The sequence below is a fragment of the Medicago sativa genome, chromosome 3 (assembly GCF_051527215.1).
Source record: "Medicago sativa cultivar Bolivia chromosome 3, Bolivia_mono, whole genome shotgun sequence".
Taxonomy (NCBI): Eukaryota; Viridiplantae; Streptophyta; class Magnoliopsida; order Fabales; family Fabaceae; genus Medicago; species Medicago sativa.
The window spans coordinates 85,163,567-85,169,635 of NC_140751.1; the positions used below are offsets into that span (position 1 = coordinate 85,163,567).

Genomic DNA, 6,069 nt, shown 5'->3' on the forward strand with positions numbered 1-6,069 from the left:
TCTTGACTGTTTTCGAACAGGTCAATTCCGTTTTTGGTTATGCTTAAAATAAGTCTTCATAAAAAATTAATTTTTTAATATTGTTAAACTTCTTAAAATTATCTATATTTTTTACACATGGATGATTTTAAGAAATTTCAAGCATATGCACTAAACTTCCTCTAATAAAAGCAATTACACAAAACTTTTTTTGAGAGAGATCACTCAATTATTGTTATTTTTTTAAATTTTAAAAATTGGAAGACTATTTTAGATTTAAAGTAGAAAATTAAATTCATGAATCAAAGAAAATGATGATGAAATGTGTATTTAAGCCTTTAAATTTTTTAATAAAGTTGTAATATTTGTTACTTAAAAAAAATATATTATCTTTTCTAAAAATATATTATCTTTAAGAAAATAAAATAAAAATATACTATTACATATTTATAAAGAGTTAGATTTTTGGATTCCTCTCAACTGTCTTTGCATTATTATTATTATTACTATTATTCCAAATTATTGAGTTTTAAAGTCTATTTTCTTCATTTCTATACTTTGATTTGACTCTGCTTATTATATATTAGCTCAGCGCTCAAAGTATCCACTTGTAAGTATTATTCGGCTATTAGCTTTGATCTTACTTGTTGCTTTAGTATCAACTTGAATTCTCTATCCAACAATTTTTTTTTAATATAGAAAAACACACATCAAGAAGTGGTCTCATGCCTCTTGTCAAAAACCAATGCTAATTATGCTTTCTTCTCCTTCAAAGGTTCATTCATTCTCATCTCTCTCTCTCTCTCTCTCTCTCTCTCTCTCTCTCTCTCTCTCTCTCTCTCACAAAATGACAAAGTAGGAGGACTTCTATGCTCTTTGGTCTGTCTGGTTCATGGTTAAGAACAATTGCATGCAACAGATCATACACTTCCTTTTGATTATTTTAACTACTTGGATCTCTCCTTCTTATAAGAGGTACTATACATGTAATTTATATAGTATGATGCATGTGAATGTGATTGTACCAAATTTTAATTTTTTTTCTTGTATATGTGTCTGCTTCCAAAGGGTGTTGTGTAGCCTTTCCCTGGTTTTATCACTTTGAACTATGTACTCATCTTTTGAGTTGGAATTTCAGACAAGAATAGGTTCAAAGCAGGGAGGACTATATAATTTTGTCTTAAGTAAATAAATAAAATAATAAGAAGAATAAATTTGGTTTCTTCATAGTGGTTGTGGCTAGGATATTCTTCCAGCTAACAAGGGAAAAAATTTAAGAAAACAATTGATTTTCTGAAGAATCAATGATCAATGTTGATTTATTTGTAAGGCCACTATAATATTTTGTAATGATAAAGTGGAATTTCAACTGCCAAATCAACTTATGTTTGACTAATTCTAATAATCAGCTTTTGTTAGAAAAAGGTATGAAAATCATTCTCTTGGTTTTCCAAGTGATATCATAGTTAGTAATTGTATAGTTTCAATCTTAGCAGGCCTTCTCTGAATCAAGCAGTGTGAAAGTTTTTGCTAGTATCTAATACTTTTCTTCATAGAATCTTTTCAGAATTGGAGTTGGACATAATGGATTATCAACCAGCTGATTCATGATGATTTGACTATATTTATCTGTTATGAAGACTTCTAAATTTATAAGTACCAGTATATTTTGTCATATTCATCATACCTGAAAAGGATTTTCTAAGTTTGTTTTCTTCTTTTGTTTCTCCCATCATGGCACAGTCATGCTAGAAAGATCAACAAGAATTCATGTCTTGTTGACCGTATTCTCAAGGTGAGAAAGCAAAAACTTTATGGCATTTTTCTGACTAAGTGTTTTCACACATAATGAAGTAACATTATGTGTGAACTGAATGACAGGTACAACCATGTCATTAATTGGGTCTTCTGAGCTAGCTCCACCATCACATAAAAGCACTAAGCTCAAATCGCCAAAGGAAATCGATGTTAACCCTGATTTTTCCTCCCAAATTTCTTATTCTCATAAGCATAGAAGCATTTATATCACAGATACCTACTCGAGCGAGAGTTACGAGAAGTACTTCAATGACTCACAGACAGAAGAACTAATAGAACCATCTAGTTCTGACATCTCTACAAGTTTCATGCCAACAAGGCAACGTGGTGCTGATCAGTCCAATTTCGGATCAGATTTGGTGATGGGAAATCGAAGCGTGAATTCAATTGAAGTTGATGGTGCAATGAGATCAAAACTAGAAGCATTGGAGAGGGCATTACTTGATGATAGTGACATTGAGGAAGAAGAGGAATATGGTAATTCTCAAAGCATGGAAATTGATCCTAACATTATTGATTGGGCTGATCCTGATCCAATTCAGAATATGCTGCTGTTCCATGACCATGACTCACCAAAGGAGTATTCGTCTCCAGATTCCAATATTAGCAGCATCAGTAGCACCAACAAAGAAATAACGAAAATTTCTAGGACCCCCAAGCAACTTCTTTATGAATGTGCTACTGCAATTTCAGAAGGAAATGAAGAGGAAGCATCGTCGATGATAAACAATCTCCGACGAATTGTCTCAATTCAAGGAGAGCCTTCCCAAAGAATTGCAGCCTACATGGTGGAGGGACTCGCCGCTCGCCTCGCTGAATCCGGAAAAAGTATTTATAGAGCTTTGAAATGCAAGGAACCTCCTTCTTCGGACCGTCTAGCAGCGATGCAGATACTGTTCGAGGTTTGTCCGTGTTTTAAATTCGGGTTTATTGCAGCTAACTATGCAATAACAGAAGCGGTTAAATATGAAATGAAGATTCATATAATAGATTTTGATATCAATCAAGGAAGTCAGTACATAACCCTGATTCAAACACTTGCTTCGAGGTCTTGTAAGCCATCACATGTTAGATTAACCGGGATTGATGATCCTGAGTCCGTGCAGCGATCCGTTGGAGGACTAAAGATCATAGGACAAAGACTTGAGCAACTAGCAGAAGCACTTGGTTTGTCATTTGAATTTCGAGCGATCTCATCGAGGACTTCAATTGTCACCTCATCGATGCTTGATTGTCGTCGTGGAGAAGCTCTTGTGGTGAACTTTGCATTCCAGCTTCATCACATGCCTGACGAGAGCGTTTCAACGGTGAACGAACGAGACCAACTTCTTCGCTTGGTAAAGAGTTTGAATCCAAAACTTGTAACGGTCGTGGAGCAAGATGTAAACACCAATACCGCCCCGTTTTTGCAGAGATTTGTTGAAGCTTACAATTACTACTCTGCTGTGTTTGAGTCACTTGATGTTACTCTTCCTAGAGAGAGCCAGGATAGGATGAATGTTGAGAGGCAATGTTTGGCAAGAGATATTGTTAATACGGTTGCGTGTGAAGGTGAAGATAGGATAGAACGGTATGAAGTCGCGGGAAAATGGAGAGCTAGGATGACAATGGCTGGATTCAGTTCATCACCAATGAGCACAAATGTGAGTGATGAAATCCGAAAACAAGTTAAGTTGTACTGTGATAGGTACAAGATAAAGGAGGAAAAGGGTGCCCTTCATTTTGGTTGGGAAGACAAAAACTTGATTGTTGCTTCAGCATGGAGGTGACCAAGATAATATTTCATATCAGGATAGACTCATTCTAGTATTTGATGATGTAGTATTTGCTTGCTTGCTTGTTCAATAGTTCTGTACACTCACTCTGATCTTTGTACTGTAGTGTTTAGTAAATAATGAACTTTCATTTCATATAAGTGCTTAACATAACCAGGAGGAAAAGGGAGCATGAAACAGCTATGCTCAGGCTTTTTATTCTGTTCTAACTTCATGTCCGCCGCATCGTGTTTTAAAGTATTGTCCGCTTTGAGTCTTATACGAGTCTTCACGGTTTTGTCCTTAGTTAAAATGTGCATTAGTGGGTCGACGGCAATGTGTTTATAACCTACCTTTAAAATGTTGGATTTTTTGGTGTATTGAAACACTTTCCATGCCATAATTCCTTGTTAGCAATGAGGAAAAAATTTTCCCACAAATCAACTTGGATTTTAAAAAGGCTCAAAGAATGTGATTTGGACAGTGACATCAAGTTTTTTATGTAGCTCTATAAGTGCAATGTGACATCAATAATTTTCTATGTATTTGCAATGCAACAGGTATGACTTGTTTTATATAAAAGAAAATGATTTTTTGTTTGTAATCTAATTAAAATCAAGATGGTATAAAGAAAGATCAAGACGGCATGAATCAGCAAGCACCTAAGTACACACAAACTCCAGATAGAACCTAATAATTAGTTATAATTTCAAAGCAAAACAAATTGAGGAACTTCTATTTTATTTTATTTTGAGAGAGGAAGGAACTTTATGCCACCTTGTTTTTGTTGAGTGGTCACAATCGTTTGTGAAAATTGTATTAGTGATCATCTATGAAGCACGGATACGGACACCGGGCACTGACACGCCGACACAGCTATTAATTTGAAAAAATCACATAATTCAGTGTAATTCCAAATGTCGGTGTCGTGTTGGTGTCAGACACGATACGTGTCCAATACCAGGACACGCCTGATCCGAGGAGTGTCCGTGTTTCATAATCCCTCCGGTCCTATTTATAAGAGAAATTTTGGTCAACAAAAGTTAATGTATTTGGTTAAAAAAGTGGACCAGATACATTCATTTTTGTTGACCCAAATTTCTCTTATAAATAGGACCGGAGGGAGTAGGTGATCGTTTTCCTATTCAAAAATTAATAATTAAAAAGATTGAATGTAAATTTTAAAGAAGATACTTTTTTTTAACTGTGGCATCCGCACAAAGCCCTACACCTTATAGCTTTATGGGCACATACCCCCCACCCCCAAATTTTACATTTTTGTGCAAAATTCTCCCTAAAATGGTAAATAATCAAATAATTGGTTTTTATGACAAACAATTTTTCTTCTGCTTTTTAAGAAGATTCGGCTTTAAAGGCAACTGAATATGATATGATTGTGTTTACATCTTAATTCTTTGTTAAACTGAGAAAACTCTTTAAGAAAACATCATTCAGAATAATTGTTAAGTATGAATGAACGAAAATTCTATTAAAAAAAACTATTGCGTTATCATCTTCATACTCACCATCTCCATTCTCATATCCATCACTACTGTTACTCAAATAATTTGTTGACTCGTCTGATATCTACGGTGTAGTAATAAAATCATTACAATTTTAATTAACCCTGACAAATATGTTACATAAACACTACAGTTTTTTAACGCTTTACAATGGATATTTCTTGATGTTCTTCTTCAAGTAAGAAGGAATGACAACATTTATAATTAATAACCAGTTTAACTATAATTTGCAAGATGTTGCGACATGGCAGCTAATCACCATTTATTAATTCCTTTGAATCAATTATCAATTTAACTATAAAATTTATAGTGTTGCAACATGGCTACCGAGCAACATTTATATATTCCTTTAACTAATATTTTTGCAACATGGCAACCAATCACCATTTACAAATTCATTTGAATAAATCAACATTTTAATAAAATTTTCAAATCGTTGCAACTTGGAACCAATCCCAAATTACAAATTCCTTTTTTAATTTCAAATCAATAAACAACTATTCTAACTTGTCAACTGTTACAATTGGTCTCCAGTAATATACATATAAACAACTCCGGAATTGATTTATCTTGGAGTATTACTATCCTTAATATTCACAAAAATCCAGTTTTATAATACACAACCCACTTTTAAAACAACCTCCATTGTGAATTAAATTTTAAACATTTCTTTGGAAAAAACAGAACTAGGTAAAACATGGAAATGGAGGATTTATCATAATGAATGTTGCTAAGATGATAGTAGATACAAGAGAAGATTTACTAAAAACAATGTTTTGCCTACTCAAATCGGTATAACCCATTTAGTGCAGCTGGTTTGCAACGCTTTGAAGGAACGACAAAATAAGGAAGAAACACTCTTGTCAACGTCAATGGTAAACAATGACGAAAGGATGGTGAAGATCAATCGCAATAGCATCAAGAAATATTGGGTTTTCACCTAGGTTTAGGGATGAAAGCTTGTTTAATCTTTTTTTTTTCCTTTGAGAAGGAGA

At 33.9% G+C, this 6,069-nt stretch overlaps 1 pseudogene across 4 annotated transcripts; it reads left to right on the forward strand.

The window, feature by feature from the left end:
• Positions 1 to 704: 704 nt before the first annotated feature.
• On the forward strand, positions 705 to 3,712 carry LOC146941225 (scarecrow-like protein 1 pseudogene; annotated as a pseudogene). Of its 4 annotated transcripts, none has more exons than XR_015032289.1 (3): positions 705 to 954; positions 1,536 to 1,774; positions 1,861 to 3,712. The product of XR_015032289.1 is annotated as a scarecrow-like protein 1 pseudogene, transcript variant X3 (transcript). The 4 variants fall into 4 exon arrangements; XR_015032288.1 differs by having other exon boundaries at positions 1,547 to 1,774; XR_015032287.1 differs by having other exon boundaries at positions 1,723 to 1,774.
• The last annotated feature ends 2,357 nt before the right edge of the window (positions 3,713 to 6,069 follow it).